Source organism: Heterodontus francisci, chromosome 11 (genome assembly GCF_036365525.1).
Source record: "Heterodontus francisci isolate sHetFra1 chromosome 11, sHetFra1.hap1, whole genome shotgun sequence".
NCBI lineage: Eukaryota > Metazoa > Chordata > Chondrichthyes > Heterodontiformes > Heterodontidae > Heterodontus > Heterodontus francisci.
The window spans coordinates 13696361-13719485 of record NC_090381.1 but is presented as its reverse complement, the minus strand read 5'-3'; positions in this window follow the sequence as shown (position 1 = coordinate 13719485).

The window sequence follows — 23125 nt, the reverse complement described above, 5'->3', positions numbered from 1 at the left end:
TACTCTCACACCTTTCTGCTCCTCCAGCTCTACACTAACCCAGTGTCTGTACACTCAATCATTCCCACTCCTCCAGCTCTGCACTAACCCAGTGTCTGTACACTCACACCTTCCCACTCCCCCAGCTCAACACTAACCCAGTGTCTGTACATTCACACCTTCCCACTCCTCCAGAACGACACTAACCCAGTGTCTGTACACTCACACCTTCCTGTTCCTCCAGCTCTACACTCACCCAGTGTCTGTACACTCACACCTTTCTGCTCCTCCAGTTCTACACTAACCCAGTGTCTGTCCACTCACACCTTCCTGTTCCTCCAGCTCTACACTAACCCAGTGTCTGTACACTCACACCTTCCTGTTCCTCCATCTCTACACTAACCCAGTGTCTGTACACTCACACCTTCCTGTTCCTCCATCTCTACACTAACCCAGTGTCTGTACAATCACACCTTCCTGTTCCTCCAGCTCTACACGAACCCAGTGTCTGTACACTCACACCTCCCTGTTCCTCCATCTTTACACTAACCCAGTGTCTGTACACTCACACCTTCCTGTCCCTCCATCTCTACACTAACCCAGTGTCTGTACACTCACACCTTCCCACTCCTCCAGATCGACACTAACCCATTGTCTGTACACTCACACCTTCCCACTCCTCCAGCTCCACACTAACCCAGTGTCTGTACACTCACACCTTCCTGTTCCTCCAGCTCTACACCAACCCAGTGTCTGTACACTCACACCTTCCTGTTCCTCCAGCTCTACACTAACCCAGTGTCTGTACACTCACACCTTCCTGATCCTTCAGTACTACACTAACCCAGTGTCTGTACACTCACAGCTTCCCACTCCTCCAGCTCTACACTAACCCAGTGTCTGTACGCTCACACCGTCCCACTCCTCCAGCTCTACACTAATCAGTGTCTGGACGCTCACACCTTCTTACTCCTCCAGCTCTACACTAACCCAGTATCTGAACACTCACACCTTCCTGTTCCCGAAGCTCTACACTAACCCAGTGTCTGTACTCTCACAGCTTCCCACTCCTCCAGCACTACACTAACCCAGTGTCTGTACACTCACACCTTCCTGTTCCTCCAGCTCTACACTCACCCAGAGTCTGTACACTCACACCTTTCTGCTCCTCCAGCTCTACACTAACCCAGTGTCTGCACACTCACACCTTCCTACTCCTCCAGCTCTACACTCACCCAGAGTCTGTACACTCACACCTTTCTGCTCCTCCAGCTCTACACTAACCCAGTGTCTGCACACTCACACCTTCCTACTCCTCCAGCTCTACACTAACCCAGTGTCTGTACACTCACACCTTCCTGTTCCTCCATCTCCACACTAACCCAGTGTCTGTACACTCACACCTTCCTACTCCTCCAGCTCTACACTAACCCAGTGTCTGTACACTCACACCTTCCTGTTCCTCCAGCTCTACACTAACCCAGTTTCTGTACACTCACAGCTTCCTGTTCCTCCAGCTCTACACTCACCCAGAGTCTGTACACTCACACCTTTCTGCTCCTCCAGCTCTACACTAACCCAGTGTCTGCACACTCACACCTTCCTACTCCTCCAGCTCTACACTAACCCAGTGTCTGTACACTCACACCTTCCTGTTCCTCCATCTCCACACTAACCCAGTGTCTGTACACTCACACCTTCCTACTCCTCCAGCTCTACACTAACCCAGTGTCTGTACACTCACACCTTCCAACTCCTCCAGCTCTACACTAACCCAGTTTCTGTACACTCACACCTTCCTGTTCCTCCAGCTCTACACTAACCCAGTGTCTTTACACTCACACCTTCCTGTTCCTCCAGTACCACACTAACCCAGTGTCTGTACACTCACAGCTTCCCACTCCTCCAGCTCTACACTAACCCAGTGTCTGAACACTCACACCTTCCTGCTCCTCCAGCTCTACACTAACCCAGTGTCTGTGCACTCACACCTTCCTGTTCCTCCAGCTCTACACTAACCCAGTGTCTGTACACTCACACCTTCCTGTTCCTCCAGATCTCCACTAACCCAGTGTCTGTACACTCACACCTTCCCAATCCTCCAGCTCTACACTAACCCAGTGTCTGTACACTCACACCTTCCTGTTCCTCCAGCTCTACACTAACCCAGTGTCTGTACACTCACACCTTCCTGTTCCTCCAGCTCTACACTAACCCAGTGTCTTTACACTCACACCTTCCTGTTCCTCCAGTACCACACTAACCCAGTGTCTGTACACTCACAGCTTCCCACTCCTCCAGCTCTACACTAACCAGTGTCTGGACACTCACACCTTCCCACTCCTCCAGCTCTACACTAACCCAGTGTATGTACACTCACACCTTCCTGTTCCTCCAGTACTGCACTAACCCAATGTCTGTACACTCACACCTTCCCACTCCTCCAGCTCTACACTAAACCAGTGTATGTACACTCACACCTTCCTGTTCCTCCAGTACTGCACTAACCCAGTTTCTGTACACTCACACCTTCCTGTTCCTCCAGTACTGCACTAACCCAATGTCTGTACACTCACAGCTTCCCACTCCTCCAGCTCGACACTAACCCAGTGTCTGTAAACTCACACCGTCCCACGCCTCCAGCTCTACACTAACCAGTGTCTGTACACTCACACCTTCCTGTTCCTCCAGCTCTACACTAACCCAGTTTCTGTACACTCACACCTTCCTGTTCCTCCAGCTCTACACTAACCCAGTGTATATACACTCACACCTTCTTACTCCTCCAGCTCTACACTAACCCAGTATCTGAACACTCACACCTTCCTGTTCCCCCAGCTCTACACTAACTCAGTGTCTGTACACTCACACCTTCCCACTCCTCCAGCACTACACTAACCCAGTGTCTGTACACTCACACCTTCCTGTTCCTCCAGTTCTACACTCACCCAGTGTCTGTACACTCACACCTTTCTGCTCCTCCAGCTCTACACTAACCCAGTGTCTGTACACTCACACCTTCCTGTTCCTCCATCTCCACACTAACCCAGTGTCTGTACACTCACACCTTCATACTCCTCCAGCTCTACACTAACATAGTGTCTGTACAATCACACCTTCCTGTTCCTCCATCTCCACACTAACCCAGTGTCTGTACACTCACACCTTCCAACTCCTCCAGCTCTACACTAACCCAGTGTCTGTACACTCACACCTTCCTGTTCCTCCAGCTCTACACTAACCCAGTGTCTGTACACTCACACCTTCCTGTTCCTCCAGCTCTACACTAACCCAGTGTCTGTACACTCACACCTTCCTGTTCCTCCAGCTCTACACTAGCCCAGTGTCTGTACACTCACACCTTCCCAATCCTCCAGCTCTACACTAACCCAGTGTCTGTACACTCACACCTTCCTGTTCCTCCAGCTCTAAACTAACCCAGTGTCTGTCCACTCACACCTTCCTGTTCCTCCAGCTCTACACTAAACCAGTGTCTTTACACTCACACCTTCCTGTTCCTCCAGTACCACACTAACCCAGTGTCTGTACACTCACAGCTTCCCACTCCTCCAGCTCTACACTAACCCATTGTCTGTACGCTCACACCTTCCCACTCCTCCAGCTCTACACTAACCAGTGTCTGGACACTCACACCTTCCTACTCCTCCAGCTCTGCACGAACCCAGTGTCTGTACACTCACACCTTCCCACTCCTCCAGCTCTACACTAACCCAGTGTATGTACACTCACAGCTTCCTGTTCCTCCAGTACTGCACTAACCCAATGTCTGTACACTCACACCTTCCCACTCCTCCAGCTCTACACTAACCCAGTGTATGTACACTCACACCTTCCTACTCCTCCAGCTCTACACTAACCCAGTGTCTGTACACTCACACCTTCCCAATCCTCCAGCTCTACACTAACCCAGTGTCTGTACACTCACACCTTCCTGTTCCTCCAGCTCTAAACTAACCCAGTGTCTGTACACTCACACCTTCCTGTTCCTCCAGCTCTACACTAACCCAATGTCTTTACACTCACACCTTCCTGTTCCTCCAGTACCACAATAACCCAGTGTCTGTACACTCACACCTTCCCAATCCTCCAGCTCTACACTAACCCAGTGTCTGTACACTCACACCTTCCTGTTCCTCCAGCTCTAAACTAACCCAGTGTCTGTACACTCACACCTTCCTGTTCCTCCAGCTCTACACTAACCCAGTGTCTGTACACTCACACCTTCCCAATCCTCCAGCTCTACACTAACCCAGTGTCTGTACACTCACACCTTCCTGTTCCTCCAGCTCTAAACTAACCCAGTGTCTGTACACTCACACCTTCCTGTTCCTCCAGCTCTACACTAACCCAGTGTCTGTACACTCACAGCTTCCCACTCCTCCAGCTCTACACTAACCCATTGTCTGTACGCTCACACCTTCCCACTCCTCCAGCTCTACACTAACCAGTGTCTGGACACTCACACCTTCCTACTCCTCCAGCTCTGCACGAACCCAGTGTCTGTACACTCACACCTTCCCACTCCTCCAGCTCTACACTAACCCAGTGTATGTACACTCACAGCTTCCTGTTCCTCCAGTACTGCACTAACCCAATGTCTGTACACTCACACCTTCCCACTCCTCCAGCTCTACACTAACCCAGTGTATGTACACTCACACCTTCCTACTCCTCCAGCTCTACACTAACCCAGTGTCTGTACACTCACACCTTCCTGTTCCTCCAGCTCTACACTAACCCAGTGTCTGTGCACTCTCACCTTCCTGTTCCTCCAGCTCTACACTAACCCAGTATCTGTACACTCACACCTTCCTGTTCCTCCAGTGTACACTAACCCAGTGTCTGTACACTCACACCTTCCTGTTCCTCCAGCTCTACACTATCCCAGTGTCTGTGCACTCTCACCTTCCGTTCCTCCAGCTCTACGCTAACCCAGTGTCTGTACACTCACACCTTCCTGTTCCTCCAGTACTGCACTAACCCAGTTTCTGTACACTCACACCTTCCTGTTCCTCCAGTACTGCACTAACCCGGTGTCTGTACACTCACACCTTCTCACTGCTCCAGCTCTACACTAACCCAGTGTCTGTACACTCACACCTTCCTGTTCCTCCAGCTCTACACTAACCCAATGTCTGTACACTCACACCTTCCCACTCCTCCAGCTCTACACTAACCCAGTGTCTGTACACTCACACCTTCCTGTTCCTCCAGCTCTACACTAACCCAATGTCTGTACACTCACACCTTCCCACTCCTCCAGCTCTACACTAACCCAGTGTCTGTACACTCACACCTTCCCACTCCTCCAGCTCTACACTAACCCAGTGTCTGTACAGTCACACCCTCCCACTCCTCCAGCTCTACACGAAACCAGTGTCTGTACACTCACACCTTCCCACTCCTCCAGCTCTACACTAACCCAGTGTCTGTACACTCACACCTTCCTGTTCCTCTAGCTCTACACTAACCCAGTGTCTGTACACTCACACCTTCCTGTTCCTCCAGCTCTACACTAACCCGGTGTCTGTACACTCACACCTTCCTGTTCCTCCAGTGTACACTAACCCAGTGCCTGTACACTCACACCTTCCTGTTCCTCCAGTACTGCACTATCCCAGTGTCTGTACACTCACACCTTCCTGTTCCTCCAGTACTGCACTAACCCAGTGTCTGTACACTCACACCTTCCCGTTCCTCCAGCTCTGCACTCACCCAGTGTCTGTACACTCACACCTTCCTGTTCCTCCAGTACTGCACTAACCCAGTGTCTGTACACTCACACCTTCCTGTTCCTCCAGTACTGCACTAACCCAATGTCTTTACACTCACACCTTCCCACTCCTCCAGCTCTACACTAACCCAGTGTCTGTACACTCACACCTTCCTGTTCCTCTAGCTCTACACTAACCCAGTGTCTGTACACTCACACCTTCCTGTTCCTCCAGCTCTACACTAACCCGGTGTCTGTACACTCACACCTTCCTGTTCCTCCAGTGTACACTAACCCAGTGCCTGTACACTCACACCTTCCTGTTCCTCCAGTACTGCACTAACCCAGTGTCTGTACACTCACACCTTCCCGTTCCTCCAGCTCTGCACTCACCCAGTGTCTGTACACTCACACCTTCCTGTTCCTCCAGTACTGCACTAACCCAGTGTCTGTACACTCACACCTTCCTGTTCCTCCAGTACTGCACTAACCCAATGTCTTTACACTCACACCTTCTCACTGCTCCAGCTCTACACTAACCCAGTGTCTGTACACTCACACCTTCCTGTTCCTCCAGCTCTACACTAACCCAATGTCTGTACACTCACACCTTCCCACTCCTCCAGCTCTACACTAACCCAGTGTCTGTACACTCACACCTTCCCACTCCTCCAGCTCTACACTAACCCAGTGTCTGTACAGTCACACCTTCCCACTCCTCCAGCTCTACACTAACCCAGTGTCTGTACACTCACACCTTCCCACTCCTCCAGCTCTACACTAACCCAGTGTCTGTACACTCACACCTTCCTGTTCCTCCAGTACTGCACTAACCCAATGTCTTTACACTCACACCTTCTCACTGCTCCAGCTCTACACTAACCCAGTGTCTGTACACTCACACCTTCCTGTTCCTCCAGTACTGCACTAACCCATTGTCTGTACACTCACACCTTCCCACTCCTCCAGCTCTACACTAACCCAGTGTCTGTACACTCACACCTTCCCACTCCTCCAGCTCTACACTAACCCAGTGTCTGTACAGTCACACCTTCCCACTCCTCCAGCTCTACACTAACCCAGTGTCTGTACACTCACACCTTCCCACTCCTCCAGCTCTACACTAACCCAGTGTCTGTACACTCACACCTTCCCACTCCTCCAGCTCTACATTAACCCAGTGTCTGTGCACTCACACCTTCCCACTCCTCCAGCTGTACACTAACCCAGTGTCTGTGCACTCACACCTTCCCACTTTTCCAGCTGTACACTAACCCAGTGTCTGTACACTCACACCTTCCTGCTCCACCATATGACACCTTAGAAATGGTAGAAAAATTAGACTTTTTGAAAGCCAGGTTTAGGGGTGTTGTATCCTCAAGCAATACTTCTCATCCCATGCCTTGCCTCGCGGATTTAAGGTAAAAGTTTACCTTATATTTTGATGGATATTCTGGATATTCTCGGATAATTTTGATGTCACATTAGCATGGTTAAACTTTTGAAATCTGTATTAGAAATTGGAATGTGTGTTATATCTCTTCGTAATATTTGATATTGTAATATATTTTTCCACTTGAGAAGTTTATTACATGTTATATTCTTTTATCAATATATTGGAGTTAATAAATTGTCTCATATAGCATTCTGTATACAACTACAAGAACCCCCTCTTTTGTCTCTTTAAGTGGAGAGGTACATATTGAAGAGAGTTTCCCAGACCATTATAATTTCTGGGATATTTATGACTTAGCCATAATATTAAAAATAGGCTATCTGAAAGATGGTAATATTCTTTGTTGGTTTTCTTTTTTTTGAGGGAAAGCTAGTACAATTCTTTGGACCCAAATAAGTGTCTGAGAATTTGTTTGGTTTGAACTTAAGTAAAGGAGATTCACAGGGATGTACTCCTGATTTGGTTTAGTCTCTATCAGGTGTTAAAGTCATAAATTACTTCACTCTTGCGTCTGAGGGCATCCTTCCAATGCACGTGGGATAAGTTAGAAGGGAAATTTGAGACACAGCTCTCACCGGGAGACTGACAGAAAGGAGCCTGAAGAGGATCGGGAGTTTCAGTAACAATTGCTTCAGCTGAATACAAGCTTTTCCCGCAATTTTTATTCATTTTTCCTGTGAGCTGATACTCCTTTAGACACATCAGCAACACCATCAGGATAATTTTCCCCCATCCACAGTGAGGGCTTCTCTGGAATGGGTATGGAATCCCGAGTGGAAGCTTCATACAATGGAGCAGGAAGATTAGTAGCGAATGGTAGAAAGGCAAGTAAGGCAAGATTTGAGGATGTGCTTTTCAATCTATTACTCTCCGACCAAGGAATTAACTGGCCACCGACGTCCTGTGAAGCCCATAGTGAGAAGGGATGTGTTAGAAGTGGGCCTTTCGCCAAAGAGGCACAGGAGAGCTCTACTAGCTGCTGAAGAGGAGAGCTGTAGCTGTGGTCATCTGCTCTCTCACTGCTGGCCGTGGCTATGAAGAGGACAACGTCTCTTGACCTTTATGGCATGGGGTTATTGATAGGATCTCTGATATCAGCCAGGGTGCAGTACGGGCTGATGTATCAGGTGACTGAGTAAGTCATGTGAATGGATGGATTAAGCATGATAAGCCTCTGCTCCCAAGAGTTGTGTGAACAGTAGCACAGGAGAACTGCAATGCAACACATCAGACCAGCATTTATTTACCCATTCCTAATTTCCCTTTAACAGGTGGTGGTGATCCTTCTCGAGCTGCTGCAGTCCATGTGGTGTGGGTAAACACTGGTAGGGTGGGAGCTCCAGGATTTTGACCCAGTGACAGTGAATTAATTTGTTTTTTTGTTTTTTAGTGGGATGTGGGAGTCGCTGGCAAGACCAGCCTTTGTTGCCCATCACTAATTGCCCTTGACAACTGAGTGGCTTGCTAGGTCATTCCAGAGGGCATTTAAGAGTCAATCACATTGCTGTGGGTCTGGAGTCATATGTAGGCCAGACCAGGTAAGGACAGCAGATTTCCTTCCCTTAAGGACATTAGTGAACCAGGTGGGTTTTTATGCCAATCGATAGTTTCTTGGCACCATTACTGAGACTAGCTTTCAATTCCAGATTTTTATTAATTAATTGAATTTAACTTGCACCAGCTGCCATGATGGGATTTGAACCCATCCCTGGGGCATTAGCCTGGGTCTCTGGATTACTATATTTGTGACATTGCCACCATCTCCCCACATGGCAATACAGTTCCAAGTCAGGATGGTATATGAACTTGGAGATAGAGTGTTTCTCTGGAGCTTCTGTCTGAGCAGGTTGGTGTTGCCTCCTACATTGCAGTTACAGGATGCGCTGAGGGGGATGGTGGCATACCTGGGATTGCTTCGACCCTGAGAGTGGCAGCCTCAGGCAAGCCTCCAGTAGCATTCAACTGGGCCTTTAATCTACATCAAATTGATCAAGGCTTGTCTAATGGTCGCTACCACGTGCTGAATGCAGTAATGGACAGCAGCCTGCACCATCGTTGCACCCTGACCTAAAAGCTGTTATGTAGGGCGTTGTAAATGCTCTCCCCCACTGCCCTCGGAGCAGCAACCTGTGCTCCCCTGGAAGTGGAGGTACTGATTGGACTCAAACTCTTTCAGTCCGAGTCCACTGTAGATTACCGCCAGTTGCCACAATTTTGAATGAGGGGAAAGCTGGCCTGATGCTGCCACAATGAGGGGACTCAAGAGACACAAATATCAGATGCTGCCCATCCTCAGAGACTGGCCCGAGAGGCTGCATGTTAGTATGATGTTTCTCTAACATCCTTCCTTTCAGGAGAATACCCGCAACATCTGGGGCCATGTGGAACTGGTGTCGATCAGTTGCTTATGGCAGAATCTGCTCAAGTTTCATTTCCATGGAAATTAAAAGTTAAAAAGGTTTTGATGTGGGTTTCAGATGATATGTAGTTTCAGTACCAGAGAGTTAGCTCTGATGGTTGTTTTCACATACAGTATGAATAATCAATCATTAGTTAGTTGGGGTTAACCCCCTGACTGAATGGATTTGGGTGGATGAGTAGTTAAAATTTTAACATTTCAATCCTGCCCTGAATCCCTCCACTTCTGGTTTTAATGGAGACTGGTCAGAGGGGACGTGGCCAATCCGCTATCAGGAACCGAGGGCATGGCAACCAATCCACTCTCAGGAACCGAGGGCATGGCAACCAATCCACTCTCAGGAACCGAGGGCATGGCAACCAATCCACTCTCAGGAACCGGGGACATGGCAACCAATCCGCTCTCGGGAGGCAGAGGCGTGATAACTAATCCAGTCTCAGGTGGCGGGTTGGTCAGTAACAGCTTTTAAAGAGGTCGTGTGCCTCTATTTTAACAAGATTTTTATTTTTAACCTATTTCAGCTGTGTTTCCCCTTGCCTTCAGAATCTCGGCAGGTAAAAGCAGGCGGGAAGGGTTGGATCCATAAGGTAAGAGCATTTGCAGCACTGCTTGTGGCAAGAGGAGCAGGAGTGTTTCCCCTTCACCCAACGTTGGCCCATTCAAAACACCACCTTAAACATCCACTACCTATCCACTATTATGTACTATTATGTATTATCAGGTGGCAGGACCGTATCTCCAACACAGAAGTCCTCGAGGCGGCCAACATCCCCAGCTTGTACACACTACTGAGTCAGCGGCGCTTGAGATGGCTTGGCCATGTGAGCCGCATGGAAGATGGCAGGATCCCCAAAGTCACATTGTACAGCGAGCTCGCCACTGGTATCAGACCCACCGGCCGTCCATGTCTCCGCTTTAAAGACATGTGCAAACGCGACATGCAATCCTGTGACATTGATCACAAGTCGTGGGAGTCAGTTGCCAGCGATCGCCAGAGCTGGCGGGCAGCCATAAAGACGGGGCTAAAATGTGGCGAGTGGAAGAGACTTAGTAGTTGGCAGGAAAAAAGACAGAGGCGCAAGGGGAGAGCCAACTGTGCAACAGCCCCGACAAACAAATTTCTCTGCAGCACCTGTGGAAAAGCCTGTCACTCTAGAATTGGCCTTTATAGCCACTCCAGGCGCTGCTTCACAAACCACTGACCACCTCCAGGCGCGTATCCATTGTCTCTAGAGATAAGGAGGCCCAAAAGAAAGAAAGAATTATGAGAGTACAGAGCAAACTATTTACAGAACTTTCATCTGGTGTTACAGTTGCAGAGTGACTCTAGCTTGTAGTCACATGACTGCATCATTAGCATATTGAGATCTTAAAGGGACATCACTTGCAAAGGCAATCATACAACATACACCACCTTAAACATTCACTCCCTCCATCACCTTAAATATTCATTCCCTCCATCACCTTAAACATTCACTCCCTCCTCTACCTTAAACATTCATTCCCTCCATCACCTTAAACATTCACTCCCTCCTCTACCTTAAACATTCACCTCCTCCACAACCTTAAATATTCATCCCTCCACCACCTTAAACATTCACTCCCTCCTCTACCTTAAACATTCACCTCCTCCACAACCTTAAACATTCACTCCCTCCTCTACCTTAAACATTCACCTCCTCCACAACCTTAAATATTCATCCCTCCACCACCTTAAACATTCATTCCCTCCATCACCTTAAACATTCACTCCCTCCTCTACCTTAAACATTCACCTCCTCCACAACCTTAAACATTCACTCCCTCCTCTAGCTTAAACATTCACCTCCTCCACAACCTTAAATATTCATCCCTCCACCACCTTAAACATTCATTCCCTCCATCACCTTAAACATTCACTCCCTCCTCTAGCTTAAACATTCACCCCTCCACAACCTTAAATATTCATCCCTCCATCACCTTAAATATTCATTCCCTCCATCACCTTAAACATTCACTCCCTCCTCTACCTTAAACATTCACCTCCTCCACAACCTTAAACATTCACCCCTCCACAACCTTAAATATTCATCCCTCCACCACCTTAAATATTCATCCCTCCATCACCTTAAACATTCATTCCCTCCATCACCTTAAACATTCATTCCCTCCATCACCTTAAATATTCATTCCCTCCATCACCTTAAACATTCACTCCCTCCTCTACCTTAAACATTCATTCCCTCCATCACCTTAAACATTCACTCCCTCCTCTACCTTAAACATTCACCTCCTCCACAACCTTAAATATTCATCCCTCCACCACCTTAAACATTCATTCCCTCCACCACCTTAAACATTCACTCCCTCCATCACCTTAAATATTCATTCCCTCCACCACCTTAAACATTCATTCCCTCCATCACCTTAAACATTCACTCCCTCCTCTACCTTAAACATTCACCTCCTCCACAACCTTAAATATTCATCCCTCCACCACCTTAAACATTCATTCCCTCCATCACCTTATACATTCACTCCCTCCTCTACCTTAAACATTCACCCCTCCACAACCTTAAATATTCATCCCTCCACCACCTTAAACATTCACTCCCTCCATCACCTTAAATATTCATTCCCTCCATCACCTTAAACATTCACTCCCTCCTCTACCTTAAATATTCATCCCTCCACCACCTTAAACATTCACTCCCTCCATCACCTTAAACATTCATTCCCTCCATCACCTTAAACATTCACTCCCTCCTCTACCTTAAACATTCACCCCTCCACAACCTTAAATATTCATCCCTCCACCACCTTAAACATTCATTCCCTCCATCACCTTAAACATTCACTCCCTCCTCTAGCTTAAACATTCACCCCTCCACAACCTTAAATATTCATCCCTCCACCACCTTAAACATTCACTCCCTCCATCACCTTAAGCATTTACTCCCTGCACCACAGTGGCAGCAGTGTGTACCATCTACAAGATGCATTGCAACAATGCACCAAGCCTCTTTTCAGAGCACCTTCCAAACCCATGACCTCTATCACCTAGAAGGATAAGGGCAGCACATGCATGGAAACACCATCACCTGCAAGTTCCCCTCCGAGCTGCACACCATCCTGACTTGGAAATACATCACCGTTCCTTCACAGTCGCTGGGTCAAAATCTTGTAAATCCTTCTCTAACAGCTCTGTGGGTGTACCGACATCCCAAGGACTGCAGCAGTTCAAGAACGCGGCTCAAGAAGGTGGTGACCTTCTCAAGAACAATTAGGGATGGGCAATATATGCTGGCCTTGCCAATGATGCCCACATCCCATGAATGAATAAGAAAAACAACCTCACCCTGTAAACCCCACCACGATCACCAATTCCCCCACCTCCACATGGTCCCCCACCCCACAAAGTCTAACTCTTGAACAGTATCTGCTCCCCCAACCACACTTCTTCTCCTATCACAATCTCTCTCCCTGCCATGATCTCTCCCCATCCACCACCATCTGTCTCCCCCACCACTTCCCCTACTGCAATTTCTCTCCCCTCCCGAACATGATCTCTCTGCCCCTGACCTGACTATAATTTCTCCCCTTTGCGATCTTTCTCCCCACTGACCATGAGCTCTCCCCTCCCTACCACTAGCTGCCACCACCCCACTGTATTTCCTGCCTCCATGTTCTCTAACATGAATGCTGCCCCTGACCATCACCTGTGCCCCCTCCAACTACTCTTACTCCACCCTCACGGTCTCTTGCTGCTTCCCCACCTGTTCTCTGCTCCTTGGTGGTGGACGTGTTCCACAGCCTTTTCCATTATACAGGCAATGAGCTTGTCAATCAACTTGTCCATTAGCCTGCCCATCAGGCTGTCTATCACCCTCCCAGTCACCCAGCTCTACCTCTCCACCATTTCTCTCAACCCTTCTCAGTGCTTTCGGACTGCTTGATCACAATTTCTCCAGGCCAACACTGGGATATCCAAAGCTAACATCTTCTGCCTCCACCGCAAACTCTTAGCCGAACTGTTTGTAGATTGGCCTGCCATTCAACCCTAAATTAAGCTTTTAATCCCATATCCACTCAATCACCATAACCTCCGTAGCATCACCTGCCTCTGTCCCTAGCGCAGTCCATCTATTGCTGAAACAGTCAGTGGTGTTTTTGTCACCTCCAGATTTAATTAGTTCAATGATCTCTTGGCAAGCCTCCCAAACTCCACCTTCGGTAAACTTCAGCTCATCTCATACTTTGCTTACAATATCCTATCTCTCAGCAAATCACATTTGCTTCTTACCTACTGATTTACAGTGACCCTCGATCCTCAAATTTAAAATTCTTGTCCTGTTCTGTAAATCCCTTCTTAGCCTCATTGCTTTTATATCTATGTAACCCACTACCATCCCAAACACTCCACTCCTTTGGAATTCCCTCCTGATATCTCAGCACCGACACCTCATTCTTCTCCTTTAGCCCCTCACCTTAAAACCCCATTCTTTGACCCAACTTTTCATCACCCCTCTTTCTTTGACTAAGCATCCATTTTTGTCCCTTATGTTTTCATGCATCAGCTTGAGATGGTGTTCTCTGTTAAATGTGCTATATAAATACACGTTGCTGTATTTATGTCTTCTGAATGAGTTCCTGAGTGAATTTCTTACTGGAACTTGTATCATCTGCTGACATTGAATAACAAACTAATATTGTACGAGTAGAGTCAAGTTGATTTCATTTTTAAGATACAGCCCCCGCCATTTATAGCAGGTGTGATTGTGTTAACATGATTTCCCGCTTTATCAAAAGGGTAAGTAACCAACATATCTTAAAAAACAGGAATGTCACTTTGCAAAGTGCCTCCAACTGTTAGCACATGCATCCAGAATATCATGACTAAGATAACCAGCCTTAACCAGGTGCAAAAAGCTGATTTAAACTGTGATAGGTGGCTTTGCATGAAATAAGCAGAGCTTTGTAAATGGACAAGTACAGGTTAAGAATTTATTGAACTGCCAGAAATAGTCAGTGTGTTTCATACGTAATAAGCAGCATTTTTGTAATTGACTACTGTGGTGATGGTAAATAGTTAGTCCTATTTGCCTGATATAGGTAGCTGCCTGACAAGATAGAGATGTGTAAGTGGTGGACACTGTGTCAGATATCAGGAAATGTAAAGTAGATTCAGAAAACTAATGGAAAGGAAAACAAGAAAATACTTATTTTCAGAAGGCCTGAGTTAAAGAGAAAAGCCTGGGTAGAGGTGGTGTGGGACACAGAGGCTCTGAACAGCACCATGGCAGATTCCATCATTCCACTCCAGAGAGTTCCTGGGGCTGAATTTTGAAACATCGGTGGATGTAGGAGTGGGTGCAGACATGATTTGAAAATTGCATTCTTGTAGGTCAGCACTGAGACCCACTGCCTACGGAACGTGAGGCTATTTTTAAAGGGCGTCGGGAGGGAGGGAACGAGAAGCCCGCATGCCTCCAGTTAATTGGCACTTGATCTCGTTGAGGAGCTCATTGAAAGACTTGTCAGGAGCAGTTGTAAGTTTCAATAGGACGGTATGGGGAAAATGCCTTGTCTGGAACATGGCAGGGTGCAGAAGTCATGAACACTGTGGCTGTTGGAAGGGTTATTTAACATACTGTAGAAGCTCAGAATAAAGCTCAGCTGCTCAAACAGTGCCCCAGAGTAGCCATGGCTGGAGCTAAAAAATTTGCATTTGCCATTGGTGAGTGGTAGGTATCTGGAGAGGAAAGTGAGGCTGCTGGCATCACTTGGTCAGCTGGGGTTGGCAGGGGAAGGCCTGGTGAGTGAATAAACCCCAGCTGAGGGAGTTCAAATTGGAGCAGGCTACTCTGACATTGGACAGAGCATCCAGGATGAGCTGCAACAGATGCAACCTCCTGAACAGGAGGAGGCCAGAGGTGTGGGGTGGAAGGGGGAGAAGATGCTAGCCAAGACATTGGGTCTACCGCTCAAGAATGAGCTTTTTTTAAAATGCATTCATGGGATGTGGGCATCGCTGGCCAGGCCAGCATTTGTTGCCCATCCCGAATTGCCCTTGAGAGGGTGGTGGTGAGCTGCCTTCTTGAACCACTGCAGTCCATGTGAGGTAGGAACACCCACAGTGCTGTTAGGAAGGGAGTTCCAGGATTTTGACCCAGCGACAGTGAAGGAACGGTGTTATCATTCCAAGTCAGGATGGTGTGTGACTTGAAGGGGACGTTACAGGTGGTGGTGTTCCCATGTATTTTCTGCCGTTGTCCTTCTAGTTGGTAGAGGTCACGGGTTTGGAAGGTGCTGTCTAAGGGGCCATGGTGCGTTGCTGCAGTGCATCTTGTCGATGGTACACACTGATGCCACTGTGCGTCGGTGGTGGAGGGACTGAATGATGTGGATGGGGTGCCAATCAAATGGGCTGCTTTGTCCTGGATGGTGTCGAGCTTCTTGAGTGTTGTTGGAGCTGCACCCATCAGGCAAGTGGAGAGTAGTCCACCACACTCCTGACTTGTGCCTTATAGATGGTGGATAGGCTTTGGGGAGTCAGGAGGTGAGTTACTCGCCTCAGAATTCCTAGCCTCAGACCTGCTCTTGTAGCCACGGTATTTATATGGCTACTCCAGTTCAGTTTCTGGTCAATGGTAGCCCCTAGGATGTTGATAGTGGGGGATTCAGCGATGGTAATGCCATTGAATGTCAAGGGGAGATGGTTAGATTCTCTCTTGTTGCAGATGATCATTGCCTGGCACTTGTGTGGTGTGAATGTTACTTGCCGCTTATCAGCCCAAGCCTGGATATTGTCCAGGTCTTGCTACATTTCTACACGGACTGCTTCAGCTGGTCTGTGACCACAGGAAATGAATCTTGCATGTCTTCACCCATTCCTGGGCAGCTGTCATGACTCCTTCGTCCTGCGAGAGTCCCAGGTGCTGCAACTTTTCAGGCCCACATCCTGACTCTGTGGGTGGCTCTGGAGGTTAAGGGTTATCCACTGAGGAGGTGGCTCCTGACACCCGTCTGCTACCCAGACACAGATGGACAGAGGTGTTACAACCAGAGATACCTACTAACACGTACCTGCATTGAACAGACCATTGGCATCTTGAAAATGTTCTTCTGTTGCCTTGTCCAGTCAGGTGGTGCCCTCCAATAACAAGCCAGCCAGGGCACAACATGATAATGCAAAAAGGCCTGGAGATGGATGAGGAGGAGGACCTGGAACACCACTCTACTATAGAGTAGGACTTAGAGGAGGAAGAAGAGGAGGAGGAAAGGATTTCTACAGAGGTGGCCGGTGCCCAGGGATTGGAGGACACCTGGTGATGTGGTTCCAGACCTTAGGGTGAATGGCAGGTTGGCATGGTCGCAAGCTCCACACTGATTCAACAGCATTTCACCTGATCGTCTCCAAACCCTTTAGTTTAGAGATACAGCACTGAAACAGGCCCTTCAGCCCACCGGGTCTGTGCCGGCCATCAACCACCCATTTATACTAATCCTACACTAATCCCATTTTCCTACCACATCCCCACCTGTCCCTATATTTCCCTACCACCTACCTATACTAGGGGCAATTTATAATGGCCAATTTACCTACCAACCTGCAAGTCTTTTGGCTTGTGGGAGGAAACCGGAGCACCCAGAGGAAACCCACGCAGACACAGGGAGAACTTGCAGACACAGGGAGAACTTGCAAACTCCACACAGGCAGCACCCAGAATTGAACCTGGGTCGCTGGAGCTGTGAGGCTGCAGTGTTAACCACTGCGCCACTGTGCCGCCCTTATGACCAATGATTCCAAAACTCACCTTCCAGCATGGAGAGCTATCATTCTACAATGATCCACATCCGAGAAGTCCCATTGTCAGGCATGACCATGGAGAATGAGGTTTCCACTGTCAACATTCTCCAACATCACAAAGCATGGAACTAAAGTAATTCCAGGCCACTGCCCCACCCCTGCCCCTGCAAACACCCAACAAAACTCCAACCCCTTTGACATGAAACATCAATCACTCATGTATCAGATTGATAACATAAACAAATGATATTATAATGAAAGCAAAAGAGCAGACAAATGTGGACAATAGCACCCAGGTGACCTATTAAGTGAAATCAGCAGTGTGGCACCTTTCTTTCAATACCACTTCTATGGGGTACTTCCCCTGTGGCAGAGGATGAGGTGGAGGCAGAATTCTCCCTCGTCTCTGCCTCTGGCTGAGATGTCCGTGGCTTCCATTCTTAGAGGTGCCCGTGGAGGCCCTCCATAGGCTGTGGTGCCTGCATCATTGCAGGGGCAGCCTCTGTTACATGGCCTTGGCACACAGATGGTTCCTGAGTCGGAGGGGACAAGGAGCCGAAGAGTGACACCAGTGACCCCAGCCCGACGGGTGACCCCATCATGTGACACTTCGACTGTATCAGCCCTTTCCTGGCGCACTTGAATGTTGGATGAAGCCACCGACTGAGACACAGTTGGCATCCACTCTGAGCAACTCAGTGCCATTAGCAATACTGAGCAGTCAATGCTGCAGAGTGTCTCACTTTTTCTGTGAATATCAGCACACTGCTCCTGCACCCACTCAGAGTGGTGCTGCATTTGGCTCTCCAAGAGGTTGCCCAATCTCTCATTGGAGGAGCTCATGCAATCGAAGCCCTGAGTCATGACAGAGCACAAATGCTACGTGGATTCCTTCATTACCTGCCCATGGCTCTTCATGGCTTCAGGGAACTCTGCCAAACGGGAACTTACCTGTCTTGGGTTTGCAAGGACGACCCTCCTTGTTTGTAACACTCGAGGCCCAGCATCTTGGCCCAGCGGATCACCGCTGTGTCTGACCTCCGTCCTCCGAGTGGGACTGGGAACAGCTGACACTGCCTCACCCTCCTCCTCCTGTTCATGCGAGTGTGAAGTTCAGCCAGCTCTTCTCGTTCTACACGACTCTGGGGCCCAACCGAGGTGAGTGTGTCTGCACTGGCGGAAGGTGCTGAGCTGTGATGTGATCGTGCTGGCTATGTTGAGTTTCTCTCTGCCGAGGAGGTCAGCGAAGATTGTGCTGACAGTTAGTCTCCTCCCCCTCTGCAACTGACCCTGTGGGAAATACAAGAAAGTGGAAATGAGAATTCATCCCATTCAACATTTGCCTCAGCACAACTAACCCCTTGATGACAGCAGACGAAGATCCACAGTACATATTGGGCAGGAGTCTCCTGCCCAGGATAGAGTTATCAAATGACATTGTGGTTCACAGACTCCTGTCTCACCATTGCCCATGGACTGATGGGTTGGCACCCTGGTGATCTCCATCGCTGCCTCCTCCATTGGGGTCAGAGTGTGGAGGTTGGCCACACCACCACCCATCTCAGACATTTCTCTTATGTTGTGGGCTCTCTTTTCCTGCAGAATGAGGGGAGAATGATTCGTGAGTAGGCTGCTGTCCCTCATCTCTTCCAGCATGACATACAAATTTAGAGAGAGTTTAGAGAGAGCTACAGCACTGAAACAGGCCCTTCGGCCCATCGTGTCTGTGCCGACCATCAACCACCCATTTATACTAATCCTACACTAATTCCGTATTCCTACCACATCCCCACCTGTCCCTATATTTCCCTACCACCTACCTATACTAGGGGCAATTTATAATGGCCCATCAACCTGCAAGTCTTTGGCATATGGGAGGAAACCGGAGCACCCGGAGAAAACCCACGCAGACACAGGGAGAACTTGAAAACTCCACACAGGCAGTACCCAGAATTGAACCCGGGTCGCTGCTGTGCCCCTCAGTGATGTCCCCTTCTGAATAGCCCCCCCCCCCAGTATCTGGGGGAGGCTGTCGTCTCAGTGATGAGACTGTACACTTGATCGGACAATGTTAGGGAAAGCTATGGACATTGTGAGGTCAGCTGGTATGCATGCTGTTTACAGAGTTGCTGACCTAGCTCCCAGGTGCTGCTGGCCATTCACCTTACCAGACCGTTTCAGGTTATTGAATCTTTCCCTGCACTGGTCCCATGGCTTTCTGGTGACTCCCCTGCTGCTGAACTCCATTGACACTTCTATCCAAGCCCTCTTTGTTTCTCTCAGCAGCTTTCTTCTTCTGGATGCTGGGAACAAAACATCTCCTGTTGGACACGACATCTGTTAAAGGATGGCATCTGAAAACCATGCTGCCACCCAGGGATGTATGCTCGTGCCAGCGCTGGCCCTCTGAGCTCCCTGCTGTTCCATTGCTTCAGTGAACAACAAGCCCAGTCACGGCTGCCGTTCTCCTTTTCAAAGGGCCCTCTGTTACTGGGACAACCTCCAGGTTGCTCCTGGCGCTGCTAATTGGACGACAAAGTTGCCCCTGGGCCAATTAGGCCATTTGCTTTTGAAATTAGCATTGTGTCAGCAACACTGACACAACACAGTGTCAGGACCTGGAAATGTTCTGGGCGTTGAATTCCTGACTATGGAATGAAAATTCAGCCCCTGATCTCTGCTACACTGCCGTCAAATGGGAGGTCACAACTGGAGGATAGGTTGTCTGCAGGCACTTGCACCATTTTCCATTACGAAAGCAAAATACTGCAGATGCTGAAAATCTGAAATAAAAACAGAAAATGCTGGAAATACTCAGCACATCTAGCAGCATCTGTGGAGAGAGAAGCAGAGTTAATGTTGCAGGTCTGTGACCTTCCATCAGTACCTGATGAAATGTCATTGAATTGAAACATTAACTCTGTTTTTCCCTCCACAGATGCTGCTAGACCTGCTTAGTATTTCCAGCATTTTCTGTTTTTATGCCATTTTCCATTGCCTGATTGTTCCCATAAGGATTATATTGGCCGAACCCTTTCCCCCAAGGCATTCCTCTTCTCTGAAATAGAACTTAATGATATGTCCCAGCCTTGGTACTTTCCCACACCAAAATCAGAGATGTTCAGTTAATCTTGAAATAAGAAGTTAATTGATTACAGATATAAGAAATAAATTTGGGAGCAGTTAACAGGGAGACAGTTAGTCTCCAGTGAGTCAGCCTTAAGAATGAATCATGCCAAAGGCTAGTTGAACATATCTGGAGAATGAAGAATATCCAAGAATGAAACATCGTTTATCCTGGAACTCCAGGTCCTGGAAGAGTAGACAAGAGACAATCAGTGCTCAAGCAGCCAAGGCTTTCCTTTGCTACCTGAGAGCTGCAGTGTAATGAGAGCTGGTGGTCTAACAAAACCGAGAGGAGACATAAATAGTAGGGTACGGTAGAATAGTGGCTCAGTAATCCAGATGGAAGGTCACTGACCTGAAATATTAACTCTGTTTCTCTCTCCACAGAATCTGCCAGAGTCATTTCCAGCATTTTCTGTTTTTATTTTATATTAGCAATCCAGAGGCCTGGACTAATGATCCAGAGCTACAAGATCAAATCCCACCACTGCAGCTGGAAAACTTAAATACAATTCATTAAATATATCTAGCATAAAAAGCTAGACTCAGTAATGGTGACCATGGACCAAGTGGATTGTCATAAAACCCCATCTTGTTCACTAATGTCCTTTAGTGAAGGTAATGTTCTCTCGTTACCCAGTCTTACCGAGTATATGTGACTCCAGACCCACAGCAATTCGGTTCACTTTTAATTGCCCTCTGAAATAGCCTAGCAATGCCAATCAGTTGTATCAAATCACTATGAAAAATTCCAATAAGATTAGCACCTACTGCCCTCCAAAGAACAAAGAACAAAGAACAGTACAGCACAGGAACAGGCCATTCGGCCCTCCAAGCCTGCGCCGATCTTGATGCCTGCCTAAACTAAAACCTTCTGCACTTCCGGGGACCGTATCCCTCTATTCCCTTCCTATTCATGTATTTGTCAAGATGTCTCTTAAACATCGCTATCGTACCTGCTTCCACCACCTCCCCCGGCAGCAAGTTCCAGGCACTCACCACCCTCTGTCTAAAGAACTTGCCTCGCACATCCCCTCTAAACTTTGCCCCTCACACCTTAAACCTATGCCCCCTAGTAACTGACTCTTCCACCATGGGAAAAAGCTTCTGACTATCCACTCTGTCCATGCCTCTCAAAGCTTTGTAAACCTCTATCATGTCACCCCTCCACCTCCGTCGTTCCAGTGAAAACAATCCGACTTTATCCAACCTCTCCTCATAGCTAATGCCCTCCAGACCAGGCAACATCCTGGTAAACCTCTTCTGTACCCTCTCCAAAGCCTCCATGTCCTTCTGGTAGTGTGGCGACCAGAATTGCACGCAATATTCTAAGTGTGGCCTAACTAAAGTTCTGTACAGCTGCAGCATGACTTGCCAATTTTTATACTCTATATGCCCCGACCAATGAAGGCAAGCATGCCGTATGCCTTCTTGACTACCTTATCCACCTGCTTTGCCGCTCCCTCAGCTGATGAATCAGTACTCCTCCAAGTTTAACACCACTTGGAAGAAGTACTGAGGGTAGCAAGGCTGCAGAACGTACTCTGCGTGGCGAACTTCAATGTCCATCATCAAGAGTGGCTCAGTAGCACAACTACTGACCGAGCTGGCCGAGTCCTGAAGGACATATCTGCCAGACTGAGCCTGCGGCAGGGGGGTGAGAGAACCAACAAGAGGGATAAACCTACTTGACCTCATCCTCACAAACCTACCTATGAATCTATTCATGACAGGATTGGTACATTTCCTGTGGAGATGAAGTCCCATCTTCACACTGATCATCCACTAATGTTGTGTGGCACAACCACTGTGTTAGATTCAGAACAGAACTATTGGCTCAAAACTGGAAATTCATGAGGTGCTGTGGGCCATCAGCAGCAGCAGAACTGGATTCAATCACACTCTGTAACCTCATAGCCTGGTTTATCCCTCCCTCTACCATTACCATCAAGCTAGAGGACCAACCCTAGTTCAATGAGGAATATAGGAAAGTAGGCTAGAAGCTGCCCAGGCATACCTAAAAATGAGGCAACAACCTGGTGATGCTACAACACAGGATTACATGCATCAACAACAACAACAACTTTTATCTATATGGCATCTTTAACATAATAAAATGTCCCAAGATGCTTCACAGGATCATTATAAATAGAGTTTGGCACTGAGCCAATTAAGGCTATATTAGGACATGGCCAAAAGCTTGGTAAAATGGGTAGTTTTAAAGGAGGAAAGCGAGCTAGAGAGGTAAAGGGAGAGAATTCCAGAGTTTCGGGCCTAGGCAGTTGAGAAGTACAGCTAGAGGTGAGAAGTGAAAAGGGTATGATCATGCTCCTGGAGCTATTTTTTGTCCTCAAAATAGTGAGAGAGAGATAGGGGAGTAAATCGGCAGGGAAATCACAGAGCTTTGGGTGGCACAGTGGCTCAGTGGTTAGCACCTCAGACTCACAGCTCCAGGGACCCGGGTTCAATTCTGGGTACTGCCTGTGCGGAGTTTGCAAGTTCTCCCTGTGACCGTGTGGGTTTTCATCGGGTGCTCCGGTTTCCTCCCACCGCCAAAGACTTGCAGGTGATAGGTAAATTGGCCATTGTAAATTCCCCCTAGTGTAGGTAGGTGGTAGGGAA